General features: G+C 40.0%; 1 pseudogene; it reads left to right on the plus strand.

Annotated features, from left to right (window-relative positions):
- Positions 1–15,236, plus strand: part of LOC122649065 — a 60,756-nt pseudogene that overhangs the window by 14,320 nt on the left and 31,200 nt on the right.

Raw genomic sequence — 15,236 nt, forward strand, 5'->3', positions numbered from 1 at the left:
TATTATAAATAAGGGGCCTGGGTGATCGGTTCTGGTCATTCAAGCATAATATTCAGTGCTGTTTACAATTCTCAACACTAAAGACACACTAGAGAGATATGAATTGGAAGAGTGTTCTCTTAACTCATAAAGGATGTGCAATTTAAAGACTCAAGAGTAGGTTGAAATAGCTCACAACTGGTGTATTTATAATGCTCCAAAGTGGCCCAAACACTAGGTCGAAGGCAAGCTCCAATGGCTATATTTTTTCCCAATCAGCAAGCCGGTTGCACTAACTGGTGGACCAGTTGTCAGTGGCCGTTACTGTATATAGTCATTTTGTAGCTGTTAAACATTAACTTGCCGCTCACCGGTCGGCCGGTACATTGATCGGTGAACCGGTTGCTATCCAACAATCGGTTGTATCAGCCGGTAGCTCCAAGGAGCTCTTGGGTCCTATCGGCTGGTTGGTACCGGCAAGCCGGTTCCGTTGGCCGAATGGACCTCAGTGCTCTCGGGAAGGATCAGTCGGTTGCTAACCAGTGAGCCGGTTGCTGATTAGGCCATTTTTTAAATTTTACTTTTTGACAATTCTTTTTCAAATACATTGACAAATTTGTTCTAAGTAAAAAATCACCATTTTGGTCATTTGGCTTCCCAAGGCCAGTCTACCAAAAAGTCTAAGTGTTGGTTTACTAAGATGTGATGTGTTAGACTTTTTGGTCAAACGTGTCAAGAATGTCCTAAGTTGAGAATCACCTTACATGTGTGCTTGAAATTGAAAGTAAACAAATTACAAGAAAAATTCCTAAACACAAGAAATCATCTATACTTAATAGAGTCTTTGAAGGTTGATTCCATTTAGCTCTTGACTCACTCTTGACCCAATCTTATGATTGGACTTGATCCAGTTTGGTGTTGATGAAATCTTCAGGGCTTTGATGAGGTAATATTGATGTAGACCAATTATAATTGACACCCACAACCTGGGATGGACTTATTGAAGTGTATGAACACTTCAAGCCTTATGGGTGGGTTTACACAAGGGCTTATGGTAATCAAATTGATTGCTACTTGCTGCTACACGGTGGAAGGCCAAGCTCAACATAAAGACTCGACCAACCATGGAACCAAAGCAACACATCCTGCGCACTAAAAAGAGCGTCCCAATGCACCAGGCTCCTGCTACTGCAGGGTCTGGGAGGGGCAAATGTACGCAGCGTTACCCCCTGCTTCGCAAGAGAGGCTGTTTCCAAGTTTTGAACCCGCAACCAACGGGTTGCAATTGTGCAACTTAGCCATGGCGCCAAGGCTTTGAAGCTTAAAGAGTGAGATTAGATAAACCAATAAGAATAAAGCTTTTTCACTATTTAACCCAAGTCACGCCAAAAACAATCATAGATATTCCATGGCTCAACCCTTTCAAATTACACAAAATATTTGAGACAAGGTGTCTATGAATAAAATGATACAGTGATTTAGAGGTAATTTATAATATGTAAAAGATAAAAGAGAGAAATGAATTAATAAAAGGGGCAAGGAAGCATGACAAAATCAGGAATAACCAAATGTTGGCAGTTGAAAAATATATATGCTTGATTAAATATGTGCAATTGAAAACTTTATATGCTTGATTATATATGTGGCAACTTTGTGCCAAGAAAATGGTCATCTATCTTGAGTTATGATGGTTACTTTCCCTAAAAATATGCGAGGATGATGGTAACCATAGTTTGAGGTTTATTAGGGTGTCAACATGTTCTAATATTCTAGGCGTATTACATTTTTGCCCATAAACGGGTGCTACCAATTTACATTTCAATATTATTGTATGGCAACAGTTTATTTCTCAGTCATGACTTTTGTTTACATTTTCTTTTCCTTAAAAAAAGAAGTAATAGCTTCTTTGGCAAATATCATTTCTGACAGTGATTAATTGATATGCCGATCTCTTTTTCTTTCTGAGGTTTAGGTATTTGAGAGATAACAAGTTATTCATTTTTAGTTCTGACCTGTAAACTATAAAATCGTTAACATATTTAGTTTGTTGATCATAAGAACTGTTAACTTGAGGGAGCCTTATGTTATCATTGCTCACACGTATGCAATCTATGCCTTGTAGCATAACTTGTGAATTTATTACTCACTTAATTACAAATAATGTCGACTAGACAAGGTTTTATTTCTTTTTTGTTTTCTTTTGGTATAAATGCAATGTGGTTTATGGGACAAGACTTCTTCAACTTCATGTTACTACGTACATATAGTTGATGGCATCTACAAAGAAAACGTACATAATGTGTCAATGAATTACAGCTGGCAATGTTGTTTGCTCTTGGGGACGAGGCGAGGATGGACAGTTAGGCCATGGAAATGCTGAAGATCGGCTTTCCCCCACCCAAATGAGTGCATTAGATGGCCACGAAATTGTCTCAAGTACATGTGGAGCTGATCATACAGCTGCATACTCAGAAGCTCAGATGCAAGTGTATAGCTGGGGATGGTTTGTTCCTTATCTGTTAAACTATGTTATTGTTCATTTTTCTTTTATGACAGATGGGCAAAATGTGTTGTCCCCTTTCTTTTTTCCATGTTCCATCTGTGTGAGTGTGTCATTACTATGAATGTTCGTATGATTGTATGCCCTTCAACATTTTACATATTTCTGTCTGTTCTGTTTGAAATATTATTTTCAAAGTAATGCCATGTTGAAAGATTATTATTGTGGCTGCCATCTGATTATAAAGTACACAAAAGAAATTTCTCTTCTTAATGATAAGCACAACTTTTCCTCACAACATTAAGCGCACTTCTGGACTTTATTAGAAAACTTTCAATGTAGTTTAGTAGCGATATGCAGCTCTTTTAGTACTCTTTTCCAGGCATTGAAAGGGGGAGGGTTGTGGAGTTTGGCTTTTAGTACATCATGTTTGGAGATGCTAATATGTTGGCTGATAGGGTTGCTGATGCAATAAAACTTGTCTCATTAAACTCACTAACCTTATCACAACAACTTGGTTTTCTATATGAACCCTGTCAGCTGAAAACACTTTTTGATAGTGTTGTAAGTAGTTCCTCTATAGTGAGGAACTCTCTTCCTTGTAAAAATGTACTCTCCCTTGGGCCATAAAACAGGTCAGATCCAGATAAATCTGAATCCTGATACAAATTTAGATTGTCAGTTGTATCTGGAATCATACCTGATGTGCAATCCAATTGGTTCTATATAAGGATTCTATCTGCTTCTGATTTGAACATCTTTGTTTATTCTTAACAATCTTATGCATAAAACATACATGTACCCAACTTTTCCAGGATCTAAATCCAATTGCAGCTCCTAGTAAGATCCGAAAGAATTATCTATGATTGGATCCATATGATAAACAGACCGGTTGTGACTCTTGAAGATTGAAACCTTGCTAAAATGGTGGTGTTTTGAGTTGGACCTTGCATCTGGCCTAGCACCAATTTATATCCTGCTTTGTCTTTTCTATTCAGAGAACATTCGTTATTCCATCCCAGCTTTTGTTATCTCCTTTTTTGTTCTTGTTCAAGTACTTCATCTTTTCTCACTTTTAATAATTTGTTTCATCTTTATCAATTAAGGAATAATTAATTCATAAGATGCTAAGAGAAGGAGAAATTCTTGGATGCAACTGACTTTTGTTTACCTAAAACAGCCTACTTACTACTTAATATACTTCCCGAAGACCAGACTCTTATTAAAGACTATCAGAACCTACTTTTAACAGAAATTCAAACACATGGGGTGGCACTTCTGTAGCAAAGAGCCATTAACTTTGACTATGTTTGATAAAGCTATGTAATTGAAACTCAGTTGACAACAGTAAAAAATGAGTGCCTAATTCCAATACAATAGGGGTCTATTAGTTCGATAAATCCCTTTTTTTTTCTGGAGTTCCACAGCCCATTAGTCAAAACACCAGAACTTAATCGTAAGGACTCTGAGAAGAAATTTCATCCATGTAACTTTTCTGTATTCCCACAGTCAATAGTTAAAACCCTAGCCAGACCTGCATTCCCAACAACCTGCAGTGGTCCAGTTGGAGTGGACCCCGATCTAGTGTAGCCCAAACCCGAGTAGACCTGGTTATCTACTGATCCATCCATTGAACATCACATTCTGGGTGTGCACTGTGAAATGGCTGGGTTGGTGCAGTTTCATTGAATGTCAGAAAAAAAAAGTTTTTTCTTTTTATCGAAAATGACAAAAGAAATATAAAAAAAGAAAAGATTTATGAATATGTGTTTGTGTTTAGAGAGTCATTGGAGTTAAGATATAATATTTTGAAATGAATTGAAATTTTTTATATATGTCATCAACGTGTCATTGGGTCAACTAATTTTTGATATGTTGTATGATTATTCAACCCTCTCTGTGTGTCTAGGTATGTGTGTCGATATTGTCAATTACAATTTGTTCGTTTACAGTTATTTGATAGTCGTTTGCATTTTGTAGGGGTGATTTTGGAAGATTGGGTCATGGTAACTCCAGTGACCTTTTTACCCCTCATCCAATCAAAGCTTTACAAGGTGTGATGATAAAGCAAATCGCTTGTGGGGATAGCCATTGCTTGGCAGTGACCATGGAAGGCGAGGTGCAAAGGTTGGTAGTTGTTTTTATTCACATTCCCCCCTCTTCCCTTTCCCTTTTCTTGCGCTCCAGGTGAGCTAAGATTGATTCCTTGATTTTTCCCTTTATGTGCTTGGTGTTCATTGTCTCTAGGGTAGTGTTCCACCACAAAGTGTTGCACTGCTACTTAGTTCTTATTAACTTTATAAGTTATAACACTATGTATAACAACTCTGCTTAATCATCCAATATAAGTTGCATCATTAGATCGTATTTCGCGTTTTTGCAGTCCATTTGTGCACTTGTGTGTAATTTTGCATAGTAGCCGAATAGATTTCTTTCTAACTAAAGGGGAGATGGATTATTATGTAAAAATTGTAAGGTTATACCATGGGAGAGCTTAACCACTCAACGCAGGTTAATGGTAATAGATATGTGTTTTAAAACACTGAATTGTAGAAAATGTGAGATTATTTTCCCGAAGATAAGATGATGGAACTTAAAAGGAGAAAACTTGAAGATAATTACAGATAAATTAGTAACATAGAGAAGGTGTGACTGCAATGGAGACAGTAATATGATGTGGAACGAGATGGCTACTTATATTCAGAATATAGCTAAAGAAGTTCTAGGAAAATCTGAAGGCAAGTGGCATTCATCTAGGGAAACTTAGTGGTGGGATGATGAGGTTCAAGCAACCATTAAGGCTAAGAAATCTAGTTAAAAAAGGGTCTGGAACCAAGGAAGTGGCCAACAAGGCAGGATTCTCATTTGATGATTTCGGGAGAGAGGAGAATCTGAGGGCAGAGGGCAAACGTAGAGTTGCCATCAGAGGAGGGCTTGACGTAGTGAAGAGGGAGACCAGAGCTCGAAGAGGGAGAGGATTGGGAGAAGATGGAGGACCAAGGTTTTGGTCCGGCAGGGTGTTGGTGGGAGGCTGGAGAGAAAGGGGGGGGGGGGGTGGGGGGAGAAGAGGGAGGACCAAGGTTTCCGGAGTTTGATCTATTGCTACCTATGTTAAAGTGTTTGAGACAACTTGCTCCAGCCTCTGTTTTTTCTTTGCATGGGTTTGGTCCGTTTGGAGAATTAGTGTGAGTATTATTAAGTTTGAGGTGAAGTGTCTGTATAGTGATGAAAGATAAGGTGGCATGGTTCGAAATTTCGATGTAATGTCAAAACTTCGGTGTAATATTTCAGTTTTGACGGGTTCTGAAACAAAATGACTTGCAGAATACAAAGAAAACAATATTTAGTTGAAATGAGCAAAAACGAAATGATTGAATTGTCTTGAAGTAATCAACATGTCACATTTCTTCCCATAAAATACTAAATATCGATTGGCAAAATGAGTCAAAATTGGTGACATGAATCGAAATTAATGAAATGTGTCAAAATTTTTAGAATACTTCAAATATCTTCAAAACTTCCAAATCATTTAGGATTCAAACCTCTCCAAACTCATCTAAGCTCCCACGACAAGATTGCAAAGAAATATTTGGGTTGAAACTTCAAGAAAGAGATATGTTCGTAAATCTTTCCATCTTGGTTCAATTTTTTTGTTAGATTATATAAGGGAAAAGTACAGTATGCTACACTAAACTAGCAACCTAGGGTCAAAAGCCAAACTACCATTTTGGGTGTTTTTCCCCCCAGCTAATGATTCAAACGTGTCAACATGCTTAAATAGGCAATCCCTGAAGTTTTATGGCAAAATTCTAGGTTTTGGCCATTGAAATTTCCACTGAAATGGACCAGATTTCGGCCATTACATTCCAGTTTCGGGCCAGGTCGAAATGGCCTCTGAAATCGAAATATGTCTACCTTAATTAGGGTTTCATAATTCTCTCTGCTATCTTTCCCTCACCTAGCTGTAGGTCGTTTTTTGTAGTCATATTTTCTTCTCTTGGTATCAATGAAGAGTATGAATTTTTTTTTTGTGTATTCCTGGCTATTCTCTTGTAAATTTTCTTTAAATAATGGCATGCAATGAAATTTTCCACTCTACTTGGTTTTTTGCATATGATTCATAGTTGATCAACAATCTTCGGTGTGTTGCATAGTGTCTCTTTTTATATTTAAAGAACTTTATAAAGCATGTTTATGCACTGATTTCTTGTATTTGTTTATTATTTTGTGTTTTCCTCTTTAAGTTGGGGGAGAAATCAAAATGGGCAACTTGGTCTTGGCCATACTGAGGACTCACTTGTGCCACAAAAAGTTGATGCTTTTCAGGTATCTTTGGTCCCGATTTTCTTCTACAAGATGCTTTACTATAGCTCTTTTATTTACTTATTTTGATTGTGGGCCATACTGAGGACTCACTTGTGCCACAAAAAAGTTGATGCTTTCCAGGTATTTATTGGTACCTCTTTTCTTTTACAAAATGCTTTACTATAGCTCTTTTATTTACTTATTTTGACTGTTTGGGTATCATCCTGTTCAAGACTTTTCTGGAGTTGAAAACTGAGAAAGTAACACTTGCATCTTAACAGTAAGAAGTTAATTTTTGTATTGCTACGCTTGTTTAGATGACTGGAAAATTGAATTATTGCATCATGTGAAGCTCTGCACACCTCCTTTGTTCTAGTGGTTCAACTTGGGCCTGAAAAACCCAAGTTTGGCTCAACTGATTTTTTTCTGGGTTTAGGCTGGGATTTTCAACCAGTGGCCAGTCTAGGGTTGAGAAATCCCAGTCTACAAGATTTATGTAAGGTATTGGGGTTTTGTAATGGTAAGTCCTATAAACTTCTAATTTTTGAATACTTGATTCTCATGTGCCTTTGCAATGGTTGAAGTGTTGACTGTGTTTCTTACATGATCGTGTTTGAAAATCGTCCCCTAAAAATATTTTTACATTTTGGAGTTAAAAATTTGGGCCAGGCTGGGTGGGCTGAGCCTGGACAGGCTGTGTTAGAGTTAGGACTTTTCAGCCTTAACCCAGCTTGAGGGCTGGGATTGGACTAGGCCTAAGTGACCTCGGGTTGAGGTTTTGAAAAGCGCAGCCAACCTGGGCCCGATTAATTTTTATTAGTTAAAATCTTAGTGGCTTCTGATAAATAGATTCGATTATTTGGATCAAATTTACTTAAAAGTCCTGGAAAAGTTCAAGAGAGGGAAAGCGTTAGGACATCATGTCAAGTGCCAGGATGTTTGGGTTTGTGCTCTTCTGCCTCTCATCACGTTCCAACCATAGCCCTCTACCTGACGCCTCTTGTCCCCCCTAGAATCCTAGCCGTGGCTGGAAGAAGTCTCGCCGCCGTCCCAGAGAACAACCAACATCTGACTCACTTCCTAGTCGACCTCAACCCTCTTTCCCAGTTCCCGAGGTGGGCTCGCTGCTTGATGCTGCAACTTTGATTCCTCGTCCGATTGAACCATCGGTCCTTGATGCTCCTCATGGACTATTGGTTCCTCTCTCGCAAGTCCCAGCTCTATCGTTGAAGCGGTCTTCATCTCTGTCGTAGTCAACATCCCAGACGTAGGCGTTGTCGCCATAGTTGTCATGGCGTCGCCATGGCGTCCTGGCGCTGGAGAGGGCTGCATGGCGACCTACGCCATGGCGACCCTCTTTGATTTCTTCTTCCTGACTCTCTTTCCCTCTTCGATTTCTTCTTCCTGTCTTCGATTTCTTCTTCCCTCTTCGATTTCTTCTTTCCCTCTTCAATTTCTTTCGATTTCTTCTTCGATTTCTTCTTCCTGTCTTCTTTCCCTCTTCGATTTCTTTCGATTTCTTCTTTCCCTCTTCGATTTCTTCTTCGATTTCTGAATTTTCTTCTTAAAACTTGAGAAACAATAGAGAAAAAATAAAACATGGCTTGAGTATACATCTATTAACACATTAAAAATAGAGAAAATAAAAAATAAAACATGGTCGACATGCTTGCCATGGCAACGCCATGGCGGGCGACATGTCGATATATCGACGTGACACCCCTCCACCGACTTGGATCGCCGTGACGCCGTGACAACTATGGTTGTCGCAAATGTCCTCCTCGATCCGCCCTCCAAACGACTTATCGGTGGTTTCTACCTCAAATCCCTTGGTCTGTGGTGCTGGATCCGTTGGTCCTTCGAGTAGCCTTGATCCTCTGGCTCCTAGTTCTCTGGCATCACAGTCTATACACCGCCCTAGTTGAAGAAGCCGCTCCCTCGAAGGCTCTACCCCTACTACCTGCTCTGCATCCTAGCACCATCAACCATCATCCATCCCTTCCCCAGTAACCTACTCCATCACCCCTTTGATGTCCTCATGCTACCCCCGAACCCTCCCCCCCCCCCCCCCCCCTCCTCTCCTTCCTACCCCATCTTGAGCTTTCTTTCACCTTACCAACCCCAAACCCCATCTCAACCCTGGTTTTCCCCCTAACCCAAGTTCTAAACCCATGTGGCCCCCTTCGTCTGAGTCAAACCCTGACGCTCCCTAAACCCTTTCTACCCCTAACCCAATCCTTGCCCTAACCAAGGTTCTAAAACTCGGGTTTCAACCTGCCAGAAAATGAGTTCGTCTCGGTTTCGACCATATCTTGGTCGAAACCTGGGACTTTCTCCAAGCTAACTCGAACCTTGGCTTTGAGGCCCAGAAGTTGTTTTTTTGCCCTGATTCTTGTTGTGTTGCCTATTTTTGACATTTTAAACTCAATCCATGCATTAGTTTCACATAGAGAACCCTAAAAATATTACTTGTGGTTTTGATCCATGTTTAGTACTGTATATTGTTCTTGGACATGGTATCGAGGACCGGAACATAACTCCTTCAATATAAATGAGATTTAAGCAATCTTGGATTTGTTGGAAAGCTTTGTTTTGATAGCTTTCCAACAAATCCAAGATTGCTTAAATCTGATTTATATTGAAGGAGTTATGTACCGGTCAAACTTAATCTGGTATGCGAGAATGCTGTCAAAATCGCTCTGAATGAAAATATTTTTTTGGACATCAAAACAAATGAATATTTTACCGCACTTATGATTTTTTGCAATATTTTACCATATTAAGATTTATGAAATTTTTAGATTTGAGAAAAAGCCTAGCATTAGAAAGTTGAAAATTGCACCTACCCCGTCGAAAATCCAGTTTTTGTTCTTGAACTGGGGGGTTGACTTTTTTACCTTTTGGAATTTTATTTTTTTACTATTTTTATTGGATTCAAATAGGGGGTATTTGCTTATTTATGAAAAATATCTTGAGTAAATGAAATACAAAAACATTTACTTAAATGATATTAGACATAACTAAGTGTCTGTCCTAGTTTCTGGCCTGGTTTCTGGCATAAATACCTGTCTGTCCTAGTTTCGAGCCAAGTTTCCCCTAGTTTCGAAGGGCATAGTGTTGAAACCACCGAAATATGGTTGAAACCGTCGAAACTCGGTCGAATCCAGGGATTCTATAAAACCCCCTTCAACTCGTCTCGAAAACCTGCGAAAGCGAGTTAACTCGGTGGTTTCGACAGGTTTTAGTCGAGTTTTTCTTCCATGGCCCTAACTAACTTGGGCTCAACCCACACCCTTCATAATCCTCACCCAACTCTAAACCTCAATACCATATGCCCACCCAAAGCCCCATCTACCCTTATCCCATTCCATAACCCCTGCGTTAGGCCCATCCCAAGCTCAGCTCCACTGTTTTCCCTCCCTAGTTGGCCTAAGCCTTATCCCTAAGCCTCCTTTGAGCCTGAACCACCCTAACCCCCTGAACCAGCCTCTCCACCCCTTAACCCTCCCGTCCCCTTTCCATGCTGGTGGTCTTGACCCTCTATGCGAAGAGATTCCCCTATTGTCACCCAGTCCTGTCGGACCCCCTCCTCCATCTACGACTCTTCTTCCACCTCCCCGGGGGGGCCTAGCCTTGCCCCCTTAGGCTTGACCCCCTTGGACCCGGCCACCCTCTCTGTGGTCCCCTCCCATCAGCCGTTGATTGCCTACTACCGTAGGCGATACAAAAGCCTTCCCCTAGGAGGAGATCGATGCCCCCCTTGTAGTTTCCCATGTCTTCTGGGTTCATTTGGAATGTTGGGGGTCTTAATTCCCTAGCTAAGCATGTCGATATTCAGGCTCTTATCAAACCCACCCACTCCTCCTTCTACGCTCTTCTCGAAACCCATGTCCTTCAGGAGAATGCCCCTCGCATTGCCTCCTCAATTGCCCCCTCTTGGTCCTATCTTTCCAACTACAACCATTCCCCCTAATGGCCGTATCTGGATTTTATGGGACCCCTCCAAAATCAGCATCTCTATCTCCTCCTCCCCCCAACTTCTCCACCTTCAACTCTCTCTCTCCGACTCCTCGACTTCTCTCTCCCTCTTAGTTGTGTATGATTTTAACCGAACTATTGACTAGATCCCTCTTTGGTCTGATCTCTCCCTCCTTAAATCCAGTATTGGCTCACTCCCTTGGGCTGTGGGAGGAAATTTCAACGTCGTTAGGTTTGGCCATGAGAAAATTGGAGGTCGTCCCCTAGATCTCCTCGCTGTCAATGCTTTCAATGATTGCAAAGAAGATCTGGGGATTGAGGACCTGAGATGGTCGGGATCTCCCCTTACTTGGCACAATAGGAGAGTTGACATGGATTGGATTGCCTGGAAAAGTGACTGTGTCCTCATTAATGAGGCCTGGTTCTCTCTCTTCCCTGACTCCCGTTCCAATTTCCTCCTTCTAGGCATGTCTGACCATAGCCCCTGCCATCTCCTTATCCAACCCTATTCATCCTTTGCCTTTTTCAATTATTTACTTTGATAAATTGGGTTCTTCTCAGACTGTTGATCGCAATGGTTTTTGTTGGTTCATTACGTTTGTTGATCATTGTACACGTCTCACATGGGTTTACCTTGTCCACCATAAATCTGATGCATTCTCTTGTTTTCAGTCCTTCCATGCCATGCTTCGAACACGGTTCAATGCCACTATTTGGGTCCTTTGAAGTGATAATGGTATGGAATATATTGATGGAAAGTTGTAGCGATGCCTTGATTCTCATGTATACTCTGCCAAACCTCTTGTGTTAGGACTCCAGAACTAAATGGCATTCCCGAATGGAAAAAATCATCGTCTCCTTGACTTGATCTGTGCATTGATGTTCACTACTGATGTCCCTAAAACCTATTGGGGAGATGCTGTTCTTACTGTTTTATATACCTTATTTTTTTTTTTTTGGTGAATACTTTTATACTTTTATATACCTTATTAATTGGGTGCCCTCTAGTGTCCTGGATTTTAAAACGCTTCTTTCTTTTCTCCCGTACCCTACCATTACTTCCTCCCTCCTAAAATATTTGGGTGCATCTGCTTTGCCCATAACTCCTCTTCTTCCCGGCCTAAATTGGATCCCCGTGCTATTCGGTACATTTTCATTGGTTACTCAGCCTCTCAAAAGGGTTACAACTTACAAGTGCTATCACTGACACTGTTCATATTACTGTTCACGTGAATAGTGTCACAGCCCCTTATTTTGTCTTGGTGGAATTTTATTAGAAGATCCTGTGGGGGCCAAGACCAGATCGTGTGAAGACTTTTTTAGAAGGATCAATTTTGTTTATGCGTGGGGAATTAGGAGTTTAGTTTAGTTTCTATTTTTAGAATTATTCTTTTAGATATTTTGTGTTTGTTTATTAAGCAACCTTAGCTCATTAGTTTCTAATTCCAGGGTTTGAAAGTAGGCTTAGCTTTTATTTAGAAGTTTCTATTTCCATAAATTTCTATTTTCAATTTGTTTCCTTTTTCTTGCAAGTTTCTAATTTTCTCTTCTACGGCAAGCAAAGCTGCCCATAAATATGTAATGCCCTCAGAGGCCCCCCAGCCAACGATTTAGTGAATGATTGAGTATTGTTTAGAGCAAGTTTCTTATCCCATTGTGAGGATGAAGGGCAGGGAGCCTGGCTGGTGAGAGCCAAAACCCCTAGGGTTGAAAGAGCCGAATCTCCTTATCACTTATTTTCTATCTTCTCTATTCTCCTTTTCCTTGCAATCGATCCCTGTACTGCTGCTGTTCTCTGTTGAGCAATCCTAGTGCTGTGAAGATTCATTCAAAAGCTGCAATCAACCCGAAACACTCCCAGACTGTTAATGCTGTTGCTGCCATCGATTGAAGCCTGCTGGTGCTTCTACAAGTTGAATTGTTGCTGCAACTCCTGAGTCCATAACTTCACATCCCTCCATCAGAACCTGTGGAGATTTGGAGCACAAAATCATACCATCAACCACCCCACTTGATACCAATCTTGGCCTATTCTATTGGCTGGATTGCTTCCAAACCTTAACCTTCTATTTTCGTTTCCCCTTCATAACTTCACTTCTGTCCATCAAAATTACACCAAACTTGCTGCAGATCATCTACTCCACAAGGCATTCACTCAATCCACATGAAACTTTCAGCAATGTTTCTCTGCCATACAAGCAGCATTCGATCCAAGTTTGGTTGAGTTTCTGTGGCTTGTTTGGTTTGATTTACTAAACCTTCTAATTCTGTCTTTGTTTCTATTTTGGATTTATGGGTTTACTTGGGACTAAATTAACCCTAATTTAGTCTTACATTAATCACCCTCCTTCTCACCGACTCTGTGTTGTGAGATAACCCAGAGGGGGGGGGGAATAAGTTATCACTAGTGAATTTTAAACCTTTTTCGATGTGTCTCCCAATTAAGTGTTTGAAACAAAATAGTAAACAGAAATAATGCAAACATAGGAAGACACAAGATATATAGTGGTTCGGCTAAACCAAGCCTATATCCATTCCTCTCAACCTTTAGAGAATTCCACTAGTAACTTCCTTTTAGTACAATAGGTGGGAAGAACACTTTTACAATCTTTTTCACAGGATAAGAGAATCCTAACTCTTTTTCACAGGATAAGAGGATCCTACACACTAATCTAAGTATAGTCTAGATTAATGTAAAAATGCTTTCTTAACTCAAAAGCATAAACAATTGAAAGATAAAAGGTAAGGATTACCTTGGCAAGGAATGTGACATGTATTCCTTGCAAGTGAAGAATGATATGTATATGAATGCTTTATGTAATACCTTCAACATAATAAAGCTTGAAATATGAATTTGGAGAAGGTCTTTGATGTGTTGAAGTTCTCTTGAATGATGCTTGTAAGAGATGGCCAGACTTCAACAAAGAGAGCTTGAGATTGATGCTTGAATATAGCTCTCACTTGATTTGTAACTCATACAAACAAATCTTCAATGGCTAGTACTTGGGAGGTTTCAAGTGTTGTGTTTAGAGCTAAGAAGATGCTCTATTTATACAAAAAATCTGGGTTAAGTTTGAGTCACAACGGATTAAAAACGGCTAGTTTTTAGTCAAATCGATTGACCACTTTGTGTGCCGGTCGGCCTCTTTAAGAGAGGTGTTGCAAAATATAGCCGTTGGAATAAAAAAATGACCAACCGGTCGATCACCAGTCGATCGGCTGTGGAACCGGTAGGTGTTGGGCGACCGGTTCCCTAATAGGTTCATCCCACTTCAGCCTTTGTGACTGGCGGTCGATCTGTGTAAGGACCAACCGGTCGACCGGTTCTGAAACCAGTTCACAGATAGGGTATTTTTCAGTGATTTTTCTTAGTGGGTACTTACACATATTAAACCCTATTAATACTAAGGCCATTATGGTATATAATCTAGCCTCCTAAGGTCTCTAAAATGCATGATGTATGCAATGCAATTTTCATTTAAAATTATCATGCAGTACATTGTGTGTAAGTAGTGTGTGTCTACAGGGTTGAGTCTTCGATCTTGAGCTTCATATTGACATCTTCAAAGATGTTCTTCAATCTTCAAAAGATCTTGATTAGATCTTGAAGAAGCTTTGTACAACACCTTGATCATCTAAGTTCTTTGATTCTTTGATTCTGGGCTTCTTGGCTTGATGTTTGTTATCATCAAAACCAACGATTGGGGAGGGCAGTGATTACCCAACAATCTTCCCCTTTTTGATGATGGCAAACCTCATGATTTAACAATGAGGCAATGGTATATATCTTTTTGAAAATTTCAAGATAAGAATACATCATCATAAGCATTAAGTATGTAATATAAGCAAGAATCAATAAATTGCCATTTATTTTTAAATCATCCACTTTTCTCCCCCGTTTGTCAACAGCAAAAAGGTAAGGGATGAAAAGAGCAACAATTAGCTCCCCCTGCAGTAAATATTAGTAGCTAAGTATGAGCATACACAAGTAAGCTCCCCCTACAAATATGCATTAAGGAAATAATAAAGCATGTATACCAATATTTAAACCAAAAGCATATAGAGTCAATAGCATATAAATGTTTGAAATGTAGGAGTGCAGGAATAAAAGAAATGCATAGTCTAAGCTATTACAACCCAAAAGTTCCAAAGTTAACTTGTCAGAAAATATAAGTTTTAAAGACTGAAAGTAAAAGATAGGCTAAGCATCAGCAACATCAGGAGCAGTAGGAATGTTGAAGTGCTGGGTAATGCGAGAAAGTTGAAGAATCATGGAGTTCATCTTGTCGTCCAGGGAGTCAAGGCGTCCAGTAGTGGTCTTCATGTAGTCCAACATCATCTGGCGATCAGAAGTGGAGGAGGATCCTTCTGGAGGGTTGTAGTCCTCATCATCACTCTCATCATAGTCTTCTTCTTCAGTGCCAAATGCATTGGATTTCCTTCTGCGATTTTCAGTAACAGGGGCAACAGGAGG

Source organism: Telopea speciosissima, chromosome 1 (assembly GCF_018873765.1).
Source record: "Telopea speciosissima isolate NSW1024214 ecotype Mountain lineage chromosome 1, Tspe_v1, whole genome shotgun sequence".
Taxonomy (NCBI): Eukaryota; Viridiplantae; Streptophyta; class Magnoliopsida; order Proteales; family Proteaceae; genus Telopea; species Telopea speciosissima.